Raw genomic sequence first — 24,571 nt, 5'->3', positions numbered from 1 at the left:
GGCAAGTTAGGAGCTAAATAGGATTACAAATGCCATTTTACACTACATTTCTCATGATTTACATTAGAACATTAGAGTGAGCCTCTACAAAAGGAGTTAGGTCTACTCTCTTAAACATGCTTTACATACACACACATACACACACACACACACACACACAGAGTCTCATATTTGTTTGTATGCATTCCAAATCTTATGCTTCTTTAATTGTATTACTAATAGCTCCAGCCATCATAATTCTGAGTGCAAAGCAGCAATTCAGAATAAATAATTGTAGAACAGTATGTCACTAGTCGACAAAAACATTTAAGATGATCAATGATTTGGAAAGAAACCACAATAAAACACATTAAGGGGTTTTTTTGTTTTGTTTTGTTACAGGTTTTAAGGGGGGGGGGGTTATTGTTGTTGTTTTGTTGTGCTAGAGGCAAAGGCAGGATGTTATGTTTGCTAGTGCTCTACCAGTTACATCCCCAGCACTATTACAGCTTTTATTTTGAGATTGCTGTATATTCACATACAGTTATAAGAATACAGAGAGATCCCATAAACCCTTTTTCCAGTTTCTCCCACTATAATATCTTACAAAACCACAGTACAATAGCAGAATCAGAATACTGCCATTTAGAATATAGAGCATTCCATCCTCAGAAGGAGTCCTCATTTTGCTCTTTTACAGTTATCCTCACTGTTTCCCAAACCACCCACCCACCCACTCCTTAAATCCCCTGGCAAACACTATTATGTTGCCCATTTCTATAACTCTGTCATTTCAAGAATGTTGTATAAATAGAATTGTACAGTATATGACCTTTTAAGATTGGAGTTTTTAACTGGGCAGAATTCCCTGGAAATTCATCCAGGTCACGGCCTGTATCAATAATCTATGTTTTTTAATTGCTAAGTAGTGTTCCACCGGAGTGATAGACCACACCTTTTTTTAACCATTCAAGCATTGAAGGACATCTTTGTTGTTTCCAGCTTGAAGCCACTACAAATAAACCTGCTATGCACATTAGTGTATAGACTTTTGTACGAACCTAAGTCTTCATTTCTCAGGCATAACTGCCCAGGAACACAAGAGCTGGGTGGACTGAATGGTAGTCACATGTTTTCTTTCTTAAAGAAACTGCCAAACTCTTTTTCCAGAGTGGCTTCATACTTTTACATTCCCAACAATAGTGTATGAGAGATGAAGATTTTTAACATCCTGACATGTAGTTAGTGTGGTCACCATATTTCATCTTACCCATTGGGATAGAAATGTGATGATATCTCATCTTTCCAGATGTTTATTCCCCACTCGGATATTTTCAGTACAATGTTTTATCTTTTGTCCAAGTCCTGATTTGATTATGTGCTTTCTAACTGCCCAGGTTTGAGAGTTTATCTATTCTAGATACCCAGTCCTTTGTTAGATTAGTGATTGTCAAATACTGTCTCTTAATCTGTATCTTTTCATCTTCATGACAAGATCTTCTACAGAGCAAACATTTTTAATTTTACTCCAGTTTATCATTTTTTCTTTTATAGATCATACTCTGGGGTCTAATCTAAGAACTCTTGCCTAGCCCTATCATAAATATTTCTCCTTTTTTTCTCTGCAAGTTTTGTGATTTTAGATCCATGATCCATTTTGAGTTAATCTTCATATAAGATATGAGGCTTAGGTCCAGGATTAGTTTGCTGACAGTGCACATTGCTCCACCATCATTTGTTGAAAAGGCTATCTTTCCTTTATTGCATTGCTTTTTTACCGTCATGAAAAATCATCAGGGCACATTTATGTGGCTATTTTTCTGAGTTCTCTGTTCTGCTCCATTGATCTTATATGTCTGTCCCTCCATCGATACCACAATAAGGCCTGAAATTAAGTAGGCTAATTCATTCTACTTTATTCTCATCTCAGGGGAGAAACATTAAGCTTTTTACCACAAAGTAAAATGTTAACCACTAGTTTCTTGTAGATGCTATTTATCAAATTGAAGAAGTTTGCTTATTCTCATCTTTCTGAGTTACAACCACAATTATTGGATTTGTCAAATACTGTTATGCTTCAATTAATAGGATCACATGACTTTTCGTGTTTTTTCCTTTTAATATAATGGATTAAACTGATTTTCAAATATCAAAGACCCCAGCATCCTAAGAATAAACTTTTCATGGTCATGCTACAGTTTTTTCTATATTGCTGAATTCTATTTGCTAATATCTTGTTAAAAATTTTAGTTGTCTATATTCATGAAGGACATTGGTCTTTAGTTTTCTTTTTCTATATTTTTATTGCCATTAGATACCTGGTAACAAAGCTTCTTAAAAGAAATTAGGGAAATCTCCTCCCCTCTTCTGTTTTCTGAATTAAAATATACAGAAGTGGTATTAATTCTTTAAATATTTTGTAAAATTCTCCAATGAAACCGTTTGGGGCTGGAGATTTCTTTCCTGGGAGTTTTTAAATTATAAATTAAATTTCTCTAATGGTTATAGAAATATACAAATTATTTGTTTCATATTGAATGAGTTCTGATAATTTTTGTGTTCCAAAGAATTGATCCATTTCACTTATGTTATGTTATATCAAATTTATGTATGTAGAGCTGTTTGTAATATTCATCATTGGTCTTTTGAGGTCTATGGGATCAGTGGCAGCCTGTTTCATTCCTGAAATTTGTGTGTGTGTGTGTGTGTGTGTGTGTGTGTGTGCATGTGTGTGTGTTTGGGAATTGTTTATTCATTGGTCAGTCCTGGTAGATCATTGTTGATTTTATTGATCCTTCCAAAGTATCACTTCTGTTTCACTGATTTTTCTCTACTGATTTTCTTCTTTCAGTTCCACTGATTCCTGATCTTTGTTATTTCCTTCCTTCTACCTGCTTTGGTTAATTCCAATTTTCTTTTCCTAGCACCTTAAGGTGGGTGGTTAGACTGATATTTAACTTTTCCTCTTTTTTTAGGGATGCATGTAGTGCTATAAATGTCCTTCTTAGCACTACTTTGACTGTATCCCACAAAATTTAACATGCAGTATGTTCATTTTTTTCACTTCAATGTATTTTAATGTTCCTTGACATTTCCACTGATTCACAGATTACTTAGAAGTGTTTTGTTTAGTTCCCAAGTGTTTGTAGATTTTTCCTATTATTTTCCTGTTAGTGACTTTTATTTAACTCCATTGTAGTCAGAAAATGTACTATGTATTAGTTCCATTCTGTTAGATGTGATAAAGTTTGTTTTATGGCCTAAAATTTTGTCTATCTTGCATAACATTTTATGGGCACTTGAAATGAGTGTGTATTTTACTATTGTTGGATAGAGTGTTCTATAAATGTCATTTACAAATCTTTTTGGTTATTGGTGGTGTTAAATTCTATTATATCCTTGATGATTTTCTATGCAGTTAGTTGTTCAAGCAATAGCTGAGGGAGATTAATGTCTGTAACTTAAACTTTAGATTTAACTTTTTCTCTGTCATTTTTGTAAGTTTTCTTGTCCTATGTTTTACAGTTTTCTATGACTACATATTAGGATTGCTATGACTTTTTGGTGGATTAACTTTTTATCATTATGTAATGTCTTCCTCTGTCTCTAGCACTTTTCCTTAATCTGCTGTCTGCGTTATTTGATAGTAATATAGCCACTCTTGCTTTCTTTGATTAATCTTGGACTAATATAAATTATTCTCATTATTTGTACATCCTACATTTGCTGAACTACCTACTTCTAAAATTTATTTTTATTATCCAAATCAAACCTCACAATGCTTTTGCAGTCATTTGTGCACATGAAGAGCAGAAAAAATATAGGAAACACACATTTTCTGCCAAAGTTAAGTAAGGTAATACTCTGCCTTCTTATTTTAAGTCTCAAGTTGTAAATAAGTATCCTTTGCACAGCCTATTTTGTCACATTTTTAATAATTTTGTGTTTTACACTTGTGATTTCACTGTAAGATAATGCTGAAGTGCTATCATTCCTAAGCACAAGAAGACTCATATTACAACCATGAGTTCACAGTTACTGAATCTATAACATACACTCAATAAGATGTTTTTAAACAGAAATATACATAAAACAAGTTATATGTTGGCCAATTCACAAAATATGACCAGAGGCTCATAATTCTGGAATATCCAAGAACCTAATCTTGTATCTCCACTAGGAGCAGCACTTCAGGATTTGCTAATTCAGCTAGCTCAAATAACAAAAAATTGCTATTTTTCACTTTATTTTCAACATCTCTTTATTGTTATACATGAAATGTGTTTCTCATAGATAGCATATAGTTGGAACATGCTCTTTTAAGCTTCTCTGCCAATCTCAGATTTTGATTGTTATATATAAACCATTAGTATGTAATGTAATTATTGATACATTAGAATTTAAAGCTATTTAGTTTTATTTTCTATTTTTCTTCTATATTTTTTGTTTCTCTGAGTTTTTTTCTACCTTCCTATGGGTTACCTGAATAATTTTGAGAATTCCATTTTGTTTCTGTAGGGGTTTTTTTGAGAATGTCTCTGCATAGCTGTTTTAGTGGTTGACTTAAGTATTATATTATGTATTCATAACATCATACCTGCTGTAGGTTCCACCACCCTTTCATGTTTACAATATGATCTTAACTATTTTATATATATATATATTTAAAATTATATTAGACATTGTTATGATTCTCATATCACCTGTTAAACACAAGAAACTCAAGAGGAGCTGAGAGTGCACACCTGTAATCCCAGCACTCTGAAAAACTGATGCAGAAGGATCACAAATTTGAACCTAGCTCAGGCAATTTAGAAAGATTCTGTCTCAAAACATCCAAGGTGAATTGATCCTAGGTTCAATGCCCAAAAACCACCAAAAAAAAGCTAATTGTATTTATAAACATATTTGCTTACAATTTTCTTTCTTTCATTCCTAATGTCCAAGATTTCCTTCTTTCATCATTTCATTTCTGTCCAGAGAATTTAATTTAGACATTCTTTTAGACATTTTTTTAAGATTGTTTCCTTTTATCTGAGAATGTCTTGATTTCTCCTTCATTCCTCCAGGGCATGTTTTCTGTGTATAAAATTCTGACTTGATTGTTACTTTCTTTCAGCACTTAAAAAATAGGGTGCCATTTTGATTTCTGGCTTCCACGGTTTCTGATGAAAAATCCACCCTCATTCTAATTTTTTTACCCTGTATGGAAGGTGTCATTTTTCTCTGGTTGGTTTGGAGACTTTTTATTTGTCTTTAGTTTTCAGAAGTTTAATTAGAACATGTATGGGCAATGAACTCTTTCAGTTTATCTTACTGGAAGTTTGTTCAGTTTCTTGAATCTATAGTTGTATCTTTTATTAAATTTGGGGAATTTTCAGCCAGGGTTTCTTGAGTGCTTTTATCAGCCATCATTCATTCTCCTCTCCTCTCCTTCAAAAACATGGATGACATGGTTGTTAGACTTTTTTTTAGTACCCAGGGCCTTCTTCTCACTAAGCTACATCCCTATCACTTTGTACCTTTTATTTTGAAACAGGGTCTCACGAAGTCACAAAGTTACCCAAGCTGGCCTTGAATTTGCAGTCCTCCTTCCTCAGCCTCCCAGAGTGCTGCGATTATAGGTGCTCATCACCACACCTGGCTTAGACAGTACCATATCCCCTGAAGTTCTATTCATTTTTTTCAATCTCTTTTTTTTTATTGTTCAGATTGAGAAATTTATTTTTCTCTATTATCTAGTTAACTGACTCTTCTGTTCTCTTCATTCTGCTGTTAATTTCATTCACTGAGATTTTTGTTTATAATATTTTTCAGTTATAAAATTCCACTTTAATTCTTCTTTGTATTTTCTACTTCTTTTATAAGACTTCTATTTCTTTTTTGAGGCTTTCTATTTTTTATTTGTTTCATGCATGTTTGTAATTGTGGTTACTCAAAAATATCTTTGCCAATTAATTCTGTCATCTCATCAGTGCCAGGTGGATGCAGAAGTTCATGTGCTGCACTTGACTTCCAATAACACTAGAGGAGAAAAGGTTTTCCTCATAAATTTTGAGTGAAGGAGTTCAAGATGCCCCTATGTGATCTTCAGTAACACTCTGGTGATCTGGCCTCATTCCTGCTGGACAATGGTAAAAGTCCTGACTCTACACTACCTCTAATTTGACATCATACAAGCAAATAAGAGAAGAGGTGAATTACTGCCACTTAGTACACAGCTCCAAGCTCCCCACAAGGTCCCTACTAACATCAGAGATGGGGATGTGGTGAGGATGAAGGAAACTTCATTACTGGCTGATGTTGATAAAAGTCCTGGCTCCCTACTTGGTATTCTCTGACCCGCCCTATCAAGAGTATTGGGATATCTCACACAGCCTTGTTAAGGAACACATCTGTCTTGAAGGCATAGGTGAATATGTGACCATTATTTTTTCTGTGATGTTTGGCCTGAGTAGAGTGGTTACCTTCTAACAGTTTTCTTTCTTGCTATACTATTTCTTTCCTAGTCTTTTGGCCAGAGAAAGCAGGCTTTCCTTGAGGCCTCTCCGAATCCACTGGAATTCACAAGTTGCCAGCTTCTTCAGTTCTAAGTCTGAGATATAGAAGGCAAAAAAAAATTAAAAAAAAAAAACAAAGAACTCATTAACATGTCATTCTTTAGGTCCCAAGGTCCCTAGTTTGTCTGTCTTCTTCTTTCTACTTTTTAGAGTTTTTCATGTGTTTTATGTATTGAGTGTATATAATTTTTAGTTGCACTTAGTGAGGTAAATAGGAAAACTACATATACTGTAATCTTCCTGAAAATGAAAACACTTCAGCTGCTAATTTTTTTTTTTTGTACCGAGGATCAAACTTGGGACCTTGTGCTTGTGCAGCACTTGGCAGAACCACTGAGCTAAATCACCAGCCCCAGCATGCTAATTTTCAGCAACACAAAGAAGACATCCATATCAGTGCTTCCTTCTAGTATGCTTCACTTTTTTCTGTGTTACCTAACCTATGAGTCCTTTTCTGAATTTCCTAAGTCAGAATGAAACGTTCCTTTCTTCATATGTCCAAAAGAATATGTCTTAATTTTCTGTGATGCTTTATAATCATCCAGTGGTATTACTGTTGATCTTGTAAGTAAATCCAACTGAATATGAAGACCTTGTCAGAATCCTGTTTAGATTTTCAATATCTAAATGTCTAGTAGTAAACATTTACTACAGTATCTAACACAGCACAGGGCAAATAATGGATACTCAACAAATATTTGTAGACTGAATAAGTGAACAAATGGATATTTATTCAGCACTTATCCATATGTTCTAGAACTTAATAAGGATTTGCTTAGTTGAGCTAAATTGTTTCAGCATCTGTCAGTCTAATCAATCTAAAATTATTTCTCCCCCTGGGGAAAAGAGATGCTTATAAAGTATACTCAAAGTGCAATTATTTCAAATTAGTACTTTTCCAATTAATAATTAATCAGTTAGCAACTATTTATTTAAAGCTATATCTCCTGCACTTTCTATAGTACAAAAGAAGTAACAGCAAGTATCCCTGCCCTTAGAAGTATAAAACACTGCAGAGACTAAAAGATATGAGATAATTAAAGATTAAATAATCAAAAGTGAAATCAAAATGTAAGACAAAAACAGAACATGTATAATCTAGATAATTAGAAAAGATTTATTAGACGCAAGACTTCAATCACACATTGAAAAATAATTACAATTTAGTTGGCAGAGAGGAAGCTAAAAAGAGAAGAAAATTTCAGAAAAAATATACAAAAGTAAAAACAAATTTGGTCCAATGGTGGGGACAGAGAAGAACTTACTTAGAGGAGATAAAGGGGAAAAAACACTTTAAGAAGACTCAGAATTCATACAATGTTGAGTGAGAAATCAAGAAATCATATATAGTAATCTGAACTACATTACATTTCATACTTTTTAAACAATCATTTTCTTGTTTAAGCCATTTACTACAGCTAATAAACTATAGAAGAATAATGTACAGTGTAGGTTTTCAGACACCCTCACGCCATGTACATACCACTCTGTGTAATATTCAAATCACTGGGGTAGGGTTTGAGGGGGCTTATCCTCAGTAATACAAATCTAAGGATATTAAGAATGATAGATTAAAAGAGACTAGAAAGACAGCCAGCAATATGAGCACAGAGATAGTAAATCTAGATAACATTGCGGAAGAAAATAGATGACTTGATGGAGGGAGTACAGTCAATAAGAAGGCTGTGGTGTCTTTGCACACATTGAAGGAAACACTGGTAACCACTCAAGGGAACTGGACAACCTAAAATGATCCATACAGCTCAAGTTTGCTTCAGACCTTAAGTTTCAGGAAATATAGAGACTTGTAGACATGCAAGAGAAAAGAAAGGCATCAAGCCAGGAATCAGCAAATATTGTGCAATGAGATCTCTTAAAAACAAAAACCCTCTATCCACTCTGAAGCCTAGGCTCCAAGAGCCACTTTGAACTACAACCTGTTCATCCCAACAAGGATGGCACCATGCACCTTGTAGAAGACTAGCAGTGTTTTTGGCTTACCAGCACATTTTCCCATTTTCTGTTCTGTGTTCGTTTTGTTTCTTCTCTTTAGGGTAATTCTTACTGATCTAGCTTAGGCTAACTGTCAATCACAGTACCATTCCTCAACAATGCCCCACACTAAACTTCAGAAAGGGAGGATTCAAACAAGGACAATCAATCTTTCCTAGCATTCATATAGGTGTATTACCTATACTTTTCTATATTCTATATTTGTATGTCAGTGCTTACAAGAGCTTATAGGGCTGGGGCAAGACTCTTCAAAAGACTGCACATGCTGTGAATCAGACTTAATGCAGGGCACAGAAATTTACAAGATTGGTCCACAGTGGCCACCTGAAGAGTCAAATGTAGAAGAGTGCAATAGATCTGTCCACACACTAAAGATCTGAAGGATCCAGCTGAAGGCCTGGAGCCCAGAGCAATGTCCCGTATGAGTCTGCATCAGGAGGTTGAAGGATCCTCGAGGGAAGACCGAGGAATCTGTGCTGGGAGGTCAACAGGTTGACACTAAAAGCTAAAGAGTCTGCACCAGCAAGCCGAAAGGCCAGTGCTGGAAGCTAAAGAATCTGCATCAAAAGCCAGGAGACTACTCTCAAGGTAAATGCAAAGACCAGAGCTCCTCTGAAGAGAATAGCCAAAGCTATTTCAAGGGAAATCAGCTGAAATCCTTCCCTCCTGTTCTCCTTTTATACCTTTCCAACAACAATCCTCCTTAAAGTGGGTCTTCCATGCCCAGAACCATGCTGACTCAATTCATCTGGACATTCCCCATTCAAGTTGACAATCAATCAATTAATCACCATAATATTTTTAATGTTCTGGCATCTGGGGCTTCATTGGATCAAAAGAGATTGTCTATCCCAGGATTAGCTAATATATACAGGCTATCAGTGACACCTCTGCCTCTGTGAGTGTGTGTTTCCTTTATTGAATTTCCATGGGCCAAGCCAATATTCTTCTGCCTTGGTCATCCCATGACCAGGTACCAGATAACTTGGGAAATCCTCTGCACCTCACTGTTCACTAAAATTATTCAAACTAGCCAGTCCTACAGCTCTTTGTCTTACTTCTCCATTCCTTCCTGCAAAATTACAATAAAGACTTTTGCCAACTTTCACCTCACTCCTTCAGCCCCTTCACTGACCCTGGACCTTCCTTATGTGGCCCTGTATAATGGAGTTTGTCCCTCCTCTTAGAAACTACAACAAATTATTTCTTCAATACCAGTTGTCTCCTAATTTGCCAGCCTTACCATATCTAAATAATAATGAAACCTACATTTTAAAACATATATCCTACCACATGCTAAGAGCCTGTTTTCAGAATGAAAATAAGCAGGATAACTTGAGCCAAGAAATAGAAGTTATGACAGGGACAGAGATGGGTCCTTATCCTATCATTTGAACCCTGAGTCTAGCCATGCTGAAAGTCAAATGTACCTATGAACTTTCCCATTGTGAACACTGCACATTTTCTCTATTGGTTTAATCCTGTTTGTTTGGATTATTTTAACTTGCACTCAATTTGTCAACCAAATGGTGGACCTCCAAACTCATCATCTTCTCTGTAATCTTGTGCAACTCAGGATTCCCCTCTTTCTGCTATTGAAATTATAATTGTCCTTATCAGGCTCAAAAGTGCAAAAGCAACCATTCACTTCCAATAAATTTTACATATTCAGTCAGCCACTAAATCTCATCATTCTGTTCTCCTGATGTCTCTTTTCTTCTGTCCCATCAATCTAAATTTTACCACTTCAATTCACATCTCCTTGATTTCTTTTGCTTAACAATAGTGTCACACATGACTTGGCTCAATTATCACCTCCTTATGAAATCCTTTATCTTCCCTAGCCAAACCCATCCCTTGCTCTGCTTTTGCCTCACTCTGCCCCCTTGTTTTTTCCTCTGTCTTCCTTCCATTCTCACTCCTACACTCCTACAGCCATCTTAGTTCAGCTGAGGCAAAATCCTTTCCAGGACACACTTCGTCTTTTTTCACAAGATGTGTGAAATATCCTCTTCCAAGATTTCCTAGCATTCTCTCCCTACTCCTTCAAAGCACCTCACAATCATAGTTTAAATTACCCAGCTTATATCACTAGGCTAAACCCCTGGATTCTCTCTATATGGGTAATTTTCCCAGTTTTTAAGCTTTCAAAGTGAATTATATTTCCTTCATCTTCCACCACTACCATCATTCATCATATGTATGGCACAGAATAGCAGCCAGATCAGTGTTGGCTGCATAAAAAGTCCTCCATTTCCAGTCTCTCTGCCATCCACCCACTCAAAACATCATTTCAGATCAATCTCAGCTCACAACCCTACTTGGTGGTTAATGATTCCAGCCATTTTTTCACTAGCATCTTTGCCTTTCTCTCTCACCTCCCTTCCTGTTCCTCAAAATTAATTTTGAATTTCCTCTATGCTTGCTCCAGGGTGTACAATATTACCATCAATATTCGCTTAACCATTGCAAATATCTCCTCTACAAACTAAGGCTGTCTGACCTCAGCTGTGTCTTTGGCATTGCTGACAACCCTTATATTTATCTTCAGTTGACCCCTATCAAATTCCCCATAGCAGCTGCCATAAAATTTTTCCACTCTCCTAAAGCCCTAAATTCCAGCCCTATTTCTTCTCATGCTCAGCAAAAGATCTCTTCTTCTATATAAATGAGGGGACAATTTTATGATCAAGGGATGCTTTGTATTTCTTTATCCTCACCTCAAAACTTTTCTATCCCCTGATCTACACAGTACTTCTTAGCATCTACTCCAATGAATGATCAGCCCATTGTTCTTTCCAAGGCCAAATTCTCTCTCCATGCTGCAATAGTTATCTAATTCTTCTCCCTGTCCTTTGCTCCTTCCCTATACCATACAGGAATGTTTAAACCTCTTTAGTCCAAAAAGTTATTCATATTTCCTTACTGGATATTTACTGAATATTTACAATGTGGCAAATACTACTATAAGCAATTTACATAAAACATCTTATTTATGCCTACAATAATTTTTTATGTTTTTGATAATATATTACCTATTTTATAGATCAGGAAACTGAGGCGAGTGGATTTGGGAAATTTGCTCCAGGCACAGAGCTTTCTACTTTTGTACTATAAGCTTTTCCAAATAGTAATTGAAACATTTTTTATTCCTCTCCCTTATTGCCTTCCTTTCTGCCTCTGTGCTTTGATAGCATATGTCCAAACCCTTCATTGCTGTTCCACTCACAGAGATTCATAAGCAAGCATTTCTGTCAACAAGGACAGGGACACACATCATCACACACACACAGATATGACGCCACTATTAATACTTGTTCTACAAATGTTCATTGAAATGCTGAAAAAAATTAATTCAGTCCTTGGAAAGAAAAACATTTTCAAAAATATCAGCACTACTTGACTTTTTTTCTCAAATACAATCACTTTTTAAAATTTTTTCAAGCAATTGGTTTAGAACTGTGCAAAAGAAACTAAAGCACTGAGATTTTCTTGGGTTTGAAAAGTGCTCAAAGCCTGGAAATTTTTCTTTAGCTACCTAACCTAATCACGTGGTCCTCAGCTTGGCACAGCCTACATAGAATTTCAAGAAGGAATTTTGTCTGAACAAGAAGGACAAGATCAAGCCTAAAAAGGAGGAGTGTACAGCAGTGTCAGCTGAAACTGCTTCCCCATCAGAAAGGCCAAGGCTGACACCAACTCCTCTGAGGAAGCAAACATTTCTTCCATTGACAAGTGTTTAATTGGACATTTTGAGAATCTAATGTCATGTATGCAGATGCAAATGTTTCAAGAGTTGTTTACAGGGTGGTTTGCGCCAGGCAAGCTCCAGTGCCAAGCCTGCACACAGCCTCCCATTATTTTGCTGGACTCAGCCTCTAAAGATGTTTCAGGGCTCTCTGAGTCTTGTAAATTTCCAAAGGCTCATCTGTGTTTTCAAGGCAGACTTCTTCTTTCCTCCTGAGGAGACATCAGTCCTTCCCCTGCCAGTCTTCACTACCACCTGTCCTGATTCAGAAAAGGCTTTGGAGAAAGTTTGAGATGATTACATCATCTCTACAAAGTTTAGGGTTGAATTTTCAATAGTTTTTGGAAATCCAACCAAAAGGAAATACCAGACCTCAGCTCCTTACCAAGAAACAGGGTTTTAGCTGATTTCATCATTCTAAAAATTGTTTCTGTTACTCATTGACCAAGGGAAATTCAGCTTAGTAGCTGAGCTAATAGACAAGACAATCTTAACATGCGAGCTATAAAGAAGTTCTTGTTCAGTAGAACAAATATACTACAAATGGACACTGAAGAATCCATTCATCTTTAAGAACTGCAGCACTAATACTCTTTTAAAAAAAATGAAATGTAGAAAAAAATACAATTATGACACATTGTTATAATACCTTCATTTTGTTCTCCTATTACCACACATCTTCTAGAAGAGATTCTTAAATCCATGAGGTAAAGACAGCACTGCCACACCTGTACAATCTCAACTTCAAAGTGTCAAGAACTTGCAAGTTGTCACTCCAGTCCTTACAACAACAAATAAAACTGAACAAACTGAAAACCAACAACTTTCCTCAGCCCCATCAGAGAACTGAGGTTGCTTCTCCTCCCAAAGTCACAGTCAAGATCTACTTACCTGGACCAGATGCCACTGGAACCTTAAGAGGGCGGAGATACCAAAATGGACATTTGACAAATTCCTGGAGGCTGAGTCAAGACTAGAGGAGTATAAGAAACTCTGAGGGCCACAATCTTGGTAGGGGAGGTACTCACAGTATTGGGTGAAAGACAACTATGACAAAGGGGCAAAGACAGAAGGGAGAATAAAGTACCAGCAAACATTAATAAGGCTAATATTGATTCAGTACTTCCCTACATCAGACTTAACCTCAGTGTTTACATTGTTTAACCTTCACAACAACCCTACAGGATAGTACATTAGTTTTCTATTCCTCCAATAACAAATTACTACCAACTTGGTATCTTAAGCAGTACAAAGTTATTATCTTGAGGTTCTATAGGTAAGATGTCTAACACTGCCAGGCATGGTGGCACATGCCTATAATTCCAGTACTCTGGGAGGCTGAAGCAGGAGGGTGCCAGGTTCAAGGCCAGCCTAGTCAACTTAGTGACTTCATGAGACCCATTTTCAAAATAAAAAATAAAAAGTGTTCTGGAATGCAGCTCAGTGTCAAAATCTTGAGTTCAATCTTCAGTACTGAAAAAAGTAAAGAAGACACTAAAATACTAAATGTGCCAGATAAAAGCAAGGTACTGGCAGAACTGTATGCTTTTCTGGAGGCTCTAGGAGAGATCTGTTTGCTTCTTTCTCCCCATTTCTAATAGCCACTCACGCTCCTGGTCTCGTGGCGTTCTTACTCTATCTGCAGAGGCAGGAATGTGTTACTTTTCTCTGACCATTCATCCAGAGTCACATCTCTTTTTCTGCTTCCACTTTTAGGGACCTTGTAATTGCACTGGAGCTCCAGATAATCCAGGATAATCTCCCTATTTTAAGGTCAGATGATTAGCAATGTTAATTCCATCTGCAACTGCAATTCTCCTTTGCCACGTCACTTAACATGTTCATAGATTCCAGGGGTTAGGACATGAACACTGTTGGTGAGGAGGAGATGTTATTCTGCCTACCGCAGACAGTTATAGTTATTATCTCAATTTTACAGGTGAAGAAACTGAAGTAGAGACAGGCCTAAGGTCACATAGGTGGCAGTGGCAGAGGTCAGTTCTGAACCCAGGACACTGGCTTCTAAGTCCATGTTCTTAACCACTAAGCTTCAGAGAACACAAGACGCTAGTGAGTAATTTAAATAGAAAACCCTAAAATTTGGGCTAAGTAGGCAATAAAACTGCATCAGGAGTCAGAATAGTGCTGATTTCCATGATTTACCATGTGCTTCTCAAAGAACTCAACTGGTATTTGTGATACCTGTATTTAATTTTTAGCATTTTTATTGTTTCTCTTGGTTTTCTTTAAGCATTAGGTTAGAAAGGTAATGAAAAGAAAAATCCTATGAAAGAACAGCTAGATGTTTTAGACAGCAAATTTTAGGATACAATACATATGTATTAATGATCAAGAATAGATCTATAATACTCAAGCACATGTAACAAATACAGCTTCAGATTAGTATAACACATCTAATGTATTTTAGTAATGAAAAAATTACAAAATGAGGATCTTGGCACCAAAAGGACATATGTACTTGAAAGTAGGAAGTGAATTATATGAGCAGCTTGACAGTATCATGAGACAAAGATGTTTTCTTTTTGTTTTCTCACTTCAACCTATTACAAAGATGGCTTTAAAAAAAATGGATTAAAGCAAAAACTAAGGCATAAGGCCAGTAAGAACAAGAAGGACTCTGGAATTCACTGGTCTTCAGTTAGTTTTGCTTGGTTTTTATTTGTTTGTTTGTTTGTTTGCAATATCTCATGAATGTTCCAAGGAACAAATGAATTTTCTGCAAATATATAAGTGATACCAATCAGGTGGCAGAATAGGATATATCAGAAAGTCCATTCCTTTCCACATAGTGGTACTGCCAAGCTGAGTAATGCACACAGCATCCTTGCCCACTTAGAGGTAACTGCAGTGCCTACCCAGCAATTCCACCCAACTGCAGAGCCCAGCCAGTGGTCTCACCAGGCAATGGAGCCCAGTCAGCAGTTCCACTCAAGCTCTGAAAAGAAGTAGGAGCCCAGGCAACTAAAGAGCCCAACAATAAGCCCTACTTATCTGGAGTCATTACCAGATCATCCAACCAGAATCACAGGCTAGACTTAGTCCTGAAGGTCTATCCCTCCAAAAGAATACCTGCAAAGGTCAGAGGAGGTATCTGACCCCTCAAATGCACAAACACTGATGCAAGATTGCAAGGATTATGAAGAAGCTGGAAGTCATGACAACTGCAAAAGAAACTAATAAAGCTCCAATAATAAGTCCTTTTAAAAATGGAGATATAAAGCCAGGTGTGGTGGCACATACCTGCAATCCCAGCATTCTGGAGACTAAGGCAAGATGATGGTAAATTTAAGGCCCATGTGGGCTACATAGTGCTATCCTGTCCCAAAAAAAACTGAAACAATAATAATATTAAACAGAGATTTGCGAAGTGACAGACAAAAAATTCAGAATAATTCTTATTAAAAACCTTACTAAAGTATAAGCTATATGGATATAAAACTAAATTAAATTTGGAAAATAATATATAACAAGAAGGTAGAAAATGAAATGAAACAATAAAGACAGAAATTCCAGAGATGAAGAATACAACGACAGAACTAAAAATTCAATAGAAATTTTCAACAGCAGACGGTAAATTTTAGGATACAATATATATGCATTAATGATCTACAACAGATTTACAGTGGTACTTTGGTTCATGAACTTGATTTGTTCTATGATTTTGGAAAAGATGGACATGTTTGTGTTTGTATGGGAAAGAAGCCCATGGTTGTGTCTGTCACCTGATGCAGAGTTTGCAAACAAAAACAAAATTTTGCCAAACCCTCTGTTTGCACACCAAATTGTTTCCAAACAAAAGCATTCACGAGCCAAAGTACCACTATATAATACTCAATCATGTGTAACAATTATAGCTTCAGTCAAGCAGAACACAAAATCAGTGAGGCCAAAGAAAGAGCACTTCAAATTATCCAGCCATAAAAGCAAAACAAATTGAAAAAAATGAAGGAAGTCTATGGGAATTATGGGATGCCATAATTGGTTCTGCCTCTGATCTAATCTTCACATACTAGGTATTTCAGGTAGAAAAGATAGAGGGAAAATGGCCAGTGCTATATTTTTAAAACTAATAGCTGAAAACGTCCCAAATCTGGCAAAAGATGCCAACATCCATGAAAAAGTGCATAGCTTTCCAGTTCAATCAATCCAAGGGCAGTTCACCATATATATAATATCAAACTATTAAGAATTAAAAGCAAAGAAAAAGCATCTAAGAGCACCAAGAGGTAAGAAACATATCCAAAAAGGGAGTCTCGATATAGCTACCAGTGGAGGCAGAAACCCTGCAGACCAAAAGAGATTGGATAGGACATTCAAAGTGCTTAAGGAAAAGAACTGCCAACCAAGAATTCTTTACCTGGTAAAGATAACTTTCAGAAATGGAAAATAAATACTATTTTCCCAGAAAAACAAAAGTTAAAGGAGTTAATGACCACTTGACCTACTTTATAGAAATTGTGAAGAGAATTCTGTAAGTGAAATATCATATTATTGAAACATTCAATATCCCTATTTGCTCTTACAAGTTAGTCTCCAATTTCATTGCTTTTATCATTTAAATTTTCCATTTGTCATTTTCTACTTGAGTTATCACATAAAGCAACAGATCTAACATTCCTTACAAATTGTTTTGCTAGCTTTCATACTTGTATTTGTTTTATGTATTTTGAAGATTGCATTTTTAAATGTTTGATCCATAAAAAGTCACAGTTACCTCTTCCTTATAGCTGTTATCTTTTATCAATACAAAATAATTCTCTGTCTAGTGTAGTGCCCTTTACTTTGAAGTAGACTTGTGTTCATTTTAATACTGACATGGAACTCAAGGACCATAAAAGTTTCTCGTTTCCTTACTCTGGTCCACTAATTGATGACTGTCTCTCATGGGTTCCACAGTCAGACAGAGGACAGCATCAATGCTGGACTTGTCTCTCCATTTCCCAGGTAAATTTCATCCCATCCAATACACTGCCTGTGGGTTCTTGGTTAGCAACATAGGTAGCTAGATGGATTTAACTGAAAATCATTATGTTAAGTATAGTTTAAATGGTCTCTAATAATTTGTGGATCCAGCTGTAGATCACCATCTTAATATTTGATATCCAAGTCAGGAAAGCCTTCACATCAAATACATGTAGATGCTATAAATATATCTTACTTTAACCAAACTCTATTTGAAATGTTTGATTTACTCAGGTGATAAATCAAGGAATGACTGTTCACTTTATAAAGGGGTTATTTTCCTCATAGAAGATTGATTCATAAGATTATTTTTATATTATAGACTCCCTTATTGCATTCAGTGTCACCTGATTCTCACAGATATTCTCTAAGTACGACCCTTCATGAACATCCCTACTGAACCTGTCAGAGTGAGGACTACAAATCCTTTTCATCACTGCCTCTCTCCCTGAAAATCTTGATTCTACTGGCCTTCTCATATCATCTGATTTACTTTTACTTTTATTTGATGTGATTTGGTGAAGGTAGAGAGGACATACTGTAAAAGGCAAGGGTTCCAAGACAAAGCAAGGCTCTGATATAATGGACAGAGCAGAGGACTAAAAGGCAGAAGGCCGAGAGTTACTGCCAGCCACAAGATCTAAGGCAAACCATAGTCACCTTAATACCAGATTTGTAGTGTATAAAAGAAAGCTAATAGTGCCTGGTGATACCTATTCCTAAGCATGCTTATAATAATTCAATGTAAAGTTGCTTTTTAAATATAAGGACTTATGATAATGTATCCTTTTATTACAAGGAAATTTAATATCATTATATGAGGATATGCCATCTCAATCTCTTTTACTTTGTTAACAACTATCATAGAATTTGCTAAACGTTCTGGAAAATTCCTCCTAATAATTATTCTTTCCATTTTTATCTTATTCTCCCTCTGTTATTCTTTACTTAGTTCCAAGTTTCCCAATACTTTTTCTGCAAAATAACATCAAACTCTCTGCCCAGCACCCACAGTTCTAAACAGTCCTCTGTTTGTCTCTTCCTGAAAAACTGAGTAAGATGAAAAATCAAAGCTTGCGATAGTATTACCATTATCGAAGTATAATTATTTGGAAGAGTCAGCTCAATTTTCTTCCCTGTATTCCACCTCTACCTATACTTCAGTAATCACCACTCTCTGCTACACTTTTGCCATTTCCTTATCTTTGTTCCTCTCATCTGCTCCTGTGTTTCTTTACTTCAGTTTCTCTTGATGGTTTATAATAATTCTTCATTGTTTGAGTCTCCAAACTTTCTTCCTTCAGTGGAACTTACATAAGGATCACAGTCCTAAGAACTCCCATGAAATACGACATAATGATCATTAATTAGCCAAGTCTCATGTGCCTTTTCTTCTTCTTTTGAAGTGGTATAGGAAATACAGTGAAGACCGGCTATAATGTTTGGCAGAGGTCTCCACTGTGTGACATCCCAGCACAGCTACAGGCTAAGCTGTGTCCTGGGCATCTCCACCTGAAGGTTCTCCAGTTGCCTCTACTCACCATCTTTCTCCCAAAATGTCTTTCTTGTCTTATATTTATTCTATCATTAATGGCACCTCCATTTGCCCTGCTAGGCAATCCCAAAAGCTCAGAAATATTTTTAACTTTGTCTCCCATATCCAGCCACTCATTAAATCCTTCCCTATTTTCTGAATCTCACTTATCCTTATCCTATTTTATTTGTTGACTATGGCAACAGTGTCCTCATTTTCCTCTGATCTCCTGGGCCTTCCCTCTCCAGTTCCTCCAAAACATTATTGCTAGAGCTGTTTTCCAAAGAAAATCCAATTACATATTCCTTGGCTTATAATTCAGCTTTAAAATGCTAAAAAAAAAAAAAAAAAAAAGACTATCCAGGCTGTGATAAAGTATAATAACTGGCATTTGAGGACCTTTACTTCCTAACCCCATCTCACAAGACTTGTCTTCTATAGCTACACAGGACTTCCATCTGCCCCTAAGAATGCAAGGCCCACACTCACCTACTTTGCCTAGTAGCCCTTGTAGTTTTCTCAGCTTAGAATGTCCTTCTCTCTCCCTCTTGACCTTTAGAGCTCAAAGCACAGTTGAAAATTCACCTGTTCTGTAAGTCTTCTAGTCTCCAGCCACACCTTTATCCTGGGAGAGTGTCTTAGTTACTTTTCTCTTGATGCTGAGGCAAAATACCCAACATTCAAAATTAAAGGGGGAAAGGTTTATTTAGCTCACAGTTTGTAGAAGTTTCGGTCCATAATTGGCTGGCTCCAAGGAAGGGTGGCACAGCAGACAGGCATTGCAGAGAAAAAACAGTTCATGGTAGGCAGAAGGAGAAGTTAGCAAAGCAACAAAGAAGGACCATAGCTCTTTCTGTCCCTTTTATCTTATCCAGACTACTTAGGCCAGGTAGCACTCACACCCTTAATCTTAGTGCCCTTGATCCTAGCATTGGCCCATGAATCAATCCCAGCATCACACAATCTAGATCCAGCCACCTCTGAAAAAGCCTCACCTGTGACTGCATGAGGCTTTGGGAGGACATCCAAACATAAGCCATAACAGAGGATGAATGGCCACTACTCCCACACTGCATCCTGTGGTACAATTACTTGTGATGGGTCACTCACCTCCTCAAACTCAACATCCCAGTATTTATTATTTAATTTAAGAAATGGTTACTGAAAATAATATTGATGAATAAAATAATAACTAAAGAAAAATTTAAGAGACTTAGAATCACACCAACTCCCATACTTGCTGCATTAAAGAAAGGAACCCAGGAATAAAAAGAAAGGACTAACAATCTGACTGTAGGAAACACAGGAATGGGTTGTTTTTAAAAGCTAAGTGGTTTGGGGAGGGTAGGGGGAGAAGAAAGTACATTTTAAAGCTCTAGCTCCAGGGCAAGCAATAAAAATTATTGTATTAATGTTTGAGGGTTTTTTTTTTTTCCTTTTTGGCTTTTCTTCCCCCATAATATTGTGAGCAATGGGAAGGTCTATTCCATCACAGCAGCCTTCAGGGCAGAAAGTTTCAGCGTCCTGAGCTAAATCAAACTGGCATCAACTCAGCTTTTCAGGGAGCCACTACTGGTCTCTGCCTTCCACAAGGCTAACCCTGGCTGACAAAAAAGAAACAAAACAATTTCCCTCTTATTTTATGGGCTTATCCCCTTTTGCTCTTGTCAATTAGTTACAAGGGCCCTGGAAACCCACTGTGCATTCTTATCCCTGGATTACAGGGATGTAGACATTGTACTTTGTCGGCACCACGAGCTGTCCTTATAAAGAAACAGGTTGGCAGGCAGCAACTTACCAAGGACACAAAGCCAGTCCAAGAAACAACAGTGCATAATACTCACGGTTCAAAGCCCTTTCATAGTGCCATTCACTGATGACAGCTCTCAACGTTACCCATTTCATACTCTCTAAATTGGTGAGACTGAACACATTTAAAATTAGGATGTATAAATACCTAGGTCAAAAGAATCCCAATGGAATTCAATAATATTTAAAATGATAAAACAGCCAACTCCTCCATAATTCAGTCTTAATCTCTGCACTATTGCATATATTCTAAACACACTTACCCTCGATGCCCTAGAATTTGTACATATACGGGAACCTATAGAGACTACACCCTTCAACAACATACAAGCTTTACTAACAGAGATTGTGTCTCTGGGAGAATCCCCGCCTCCATTTGCTTGTGTTTTGAGTCCTGACTTTCCCATTTTCCAAGCACAGTTTCTGTTTAAGAAAGTCAAACAGGGATTACAATAGTTCTACATTTTAGGATTATAGTGACACCTAAATGGGGCAATGTAAGTGGTAAGATTATAACAGTGCCTAGTGCATGGTCACAGCTCCATAAATATCAACTTGGTTACATTCCATGACAAACAAGTGGCCCCATAACTGGCTGTTTGGGAAAAGAATCTCATAAAGTTAGGCTTTATGAAAACCAAGCAAAATATTTGTTCCACTTCTCCCAATAGACTAGAAATAACTGAAGTAGGTAAAATTAATTCTATCTTTGGACTTTGTGTTTGTTAAATGTAGCATGCACAAAATATTTTAATATATATGTAAAATGACTTTTTAAGTGCCTTTAAAAATCTCCAAGGTTCTTTTATTTTCAAAATGTTGTGATCTATGATAACTGATCTCAAATGCATGCAAATTAATCGTGACACAATTCCCTAGACATCCCAGAAATACATGGCATTGTCTGCTCCAGTTGCACTGGAAACAATTAGACCTAGGGCCAGGACCCTGCAGCAATGCAGAAGAAAATCTTCCCTCCCTTCTCCGCACCAGCCCAAGCCCTCTGTTGCAAATATAGAGTGGAAGGCAAATGAGCTGTAATTTGCACAGAAGAAAGGGACAAGACTCTACAGAATGCCAAGGAGAGCAGGTAAAGAAAGAAGAACTCCGTGAAAATATCAGCAATTTCACCTTCTAACCCTGATAAAAAAGAATCACAGAAGTTTGACTCAGGAAGGAGCTTCAGCTATGCTCCCTCACATTGAGGATTAAGAAATTAAAGCCTGAAGAGTCCAAGTGACAAGTCCAAGGCCAACCAGCTTTTCTGCAGCATGGGCCTAGAAACCCCAAACTCCTGCAGTGATCAAGCATGTGCTATGTGCTCACAGTAGTAAATGTCTCTTTTCATTTCTGGGCCATTTAGCCCTCTTCAGTCACCCACAAATCAACTTGTCTCAGGAAAACAGACAAGATTCTTCACAATCCTGAATTCAAGAGAAATGCCTGGGTCCACAAACAAGTTAGTCATGTGGTTCTAAGTTGAGATTCACTCTTGATTTTTCAGAAATACATGAAATAATACTACAGCAACAATGATTCTTCAAAAGTCCGAAGTAGAAGAAAACAAAGCACACACAAGAAAAGTCTGGACACATTTTGTTTTAAGCAAACACATACACTAAAATCCACCTAAAGTGGACATAGCAGGGTCTGTTTCTGATAATTTCTTTAACTGGAGCATAGAGTAGAAATCCTGTTAAGTATATCACAATTAGAACAACTCCATTTGCCAAAGAACAACACTTGCACAACTCTTTGGAAACCCATTGTAAAATAAAATTTGTAAATCTGTGTCCTCTGCTTCCATTTCATATGCATGTCCATGAATCCAATGTATATTCTCTCATGTTTATATGCATTCTGCTCCTTTTCATATGTGCCTGCCACTGCCTCATTCATTCATTATTCATTCGGCTCAAGTTCATAGATACTCACTTCACACCTAAGCATATGTCAAGTCACACTTGGTCTTGGCTTCACGGGACAAGCACCACAAAAGCAAAAGCACAAAGTAAAAAGTGAAAAAAGCCTCTAAAGCACCCCAATAAAGCCGCTAATGGGATCCGCAAGGGGGTCCTGAGGACTCCAGGATGAGGGGTGAAAAGGTCGCGCCTGCTGTCGCCCTGCGCGTCCCCTCAGGGACCCAGAAGGGGCTGACCCAGGCCATCCGCCTCCCAGCGGCCCCTGCCAGGTCCCCTGTGATGGAGTGGTCCGGGGTGGGTGGTAATGTCGCCGCGGGGACGCACCTGGTGAGGGCTCTCGTGGTGGAGCCTTGCAGCCCAGTAGGGACAGGGCCCCGCGGCGAGGCCTGGGCCGCTTGACGGAGGGCGGAGGCGGGACCGGGAAGCCGGAGGCGGGACCGGGAAGCCAGAGGCGGGGACCTGAGCCGGCCTCACCTTCCGGGTTCCGGCCGCTGGCTGAGCCACCGTGTCGCCCCCGGTCCCCGCCCCGGGCCTGGCGTCCTCCTCCTCCTCGGACGGGGGCGACAGAGAGACGAGGCCCGCCGCGGGGTGGGCTCAGGGGCGGCTGAGAGGAAAACGCGAAGGGTTTGTCTTCTCTGGACCCTCGGGAAACTGCACGTCGTGCGGGCAGTCACGCCGCCCACGGGAAGTGACCATTAACCCGCTATTTTCCTGTCCTGCGGGTGGATTACTGGAGAGGCGGTGGTGAGGTCGGCAGAGGAGGGGACCCAGGCCAGAACAGAAAGTCTTTTCTCTGGTTCGGGCATCAACGGTCCGGCAATGCTCAGGGAGAAAGGAGACTCAGCCCTGACCCGGGGTAGCTAATCTCAGCCAGTCTCACACACTTGTGGTCACCGGGTATGTGCTCACGTATTTTCAACGTTTTATGTTTTGATAAGTCAATACTTCTTGCTTAACCAAACTCTTATCAAGTACAAAGTTATTTTTGTGAAATAGTCTCTCCTGACAGCACACATACTTTTCATTTAAAGAAAAAGAAAATTTACACGCTCAGTTTTTTTTTAAGTGCAAAATCCATTCACCTACACCCACATAACCCTGGGTTAACAATCCCTTCAGACTTTTACCAGCCCCGTCGCCCACCACACACAGTGCCAGGATTCAAGGTCCTCCCAGTACGGCCCTGGTCAACTTTTCCAGGAGGATATCTGAGATACCACATCCAGCAACATTGAATTACTTTTTCCTCAAAGGATCTGGGGTAAAGAACAAGTTTTTATTAATCTCAACCTTTCATGACTTATTTTTGTAAAATACAATTTAAAACTTATTTGCAAAAGTGAAAAAAAATGACAAAAACTACACCCCCTAGTTTTTGTTAAAAAAAAAAGTATGCAAGTTTGCAGCAAGTATAAAATTATTTTTTTAATTTCTAAAGCCTTACTCTCAGTTTCCATATTTATTTCATCACTGACCAATAAAAATGGTCCATAGACTAGCACCGGTGACCATACTTCACTGACTTACTATTCTTTATATGAAATGCTTATTGACTTCTGGGCCTTTTTTCATATTATTGCTTTAGTGCTCATCAAAGTTATTCTCATTCAAGATTGGGTTGATAATGCAATAATAACAATAACTTAGCACTGCCCTCTCTGACTGGAGTATCTTTAAGCCCTGTACTTTCTTCATACTAAAAACTGGAGGTGGAGGTCATTCTTTGTGTCTCCACTATCTTCTGTGTTTATTTCATGTTATGTTATAATTACTTGTTTAACTCTGTGTGCCCTAGACCACAGGTAAATCACTATATTCAGAGTTATATCACCAAAAATTTCTATTTAATCAACTGAACAAATAGTCAATAGCACTTAGGATCTGCCAAGTGCTATTCTAAGAGCTTTATAACTTCATAAACAACCCTTTGGGTAGATGATAGATGATGGGAATAGACCTTTTTATAGTCAAAGTCAGTCATGCCATTCCTCTGTTCAGAACCCTCCAGTGACTTCCTGTTTTA

General features: G+C 37.7%; 1 protein-coding gene across 7 annotated transcripts in view; it reads right to left on the bottom strand.

Moving 5' to 3' along the window:
• Positions 1-23,233, bottom strand: part of Cpq (carboxypeptidase Q) — a 502,796-nt gene extending 479,563 nt beyond the window's left edge. For 4 of the 7 annotated variants that reach the window (XM_087190642.1, XM_021262674.2, XM_087190643.1 and 1 more), the window contains exon 1: positions 22,873-23,028. The gene's annotated coding sequence lies outside the window, so the exon portion shown is untranslated. Of the gene's footprint in view, positions 1-22,561 lie in introns of all 7 variants that reach the window. The other 3 variants (XM_087190644.1, XM_087190645.1, XM_087190646.1) reach the window with 3 other exon arrangements.
• Positions 23,234-24,571: the final 1,338 nt, after the last annotated feature.

The sequence above is a fragment of the Heterocephalus glaber genome, unplaced genomic scaffold (assembly GCF_053883595.1).
Source record: "Heterocephalus glaber isolate CG9 unplaced genomic scaffold, H.glaber_assembly_v1.0 deba00001555, whole genome shotgun sequence".
Taxonomy (NCBI): Eukaryota; Metazoa; Chordata; class Mammalia; order Rodentia; family Bathyergidae; genus Heterocephalus; species Heterocephalus glaber.
Note: the sequence above shows the minus strand (reverse complement) of the source record. Positions and strands in the feature narration are given on the sequence as shown.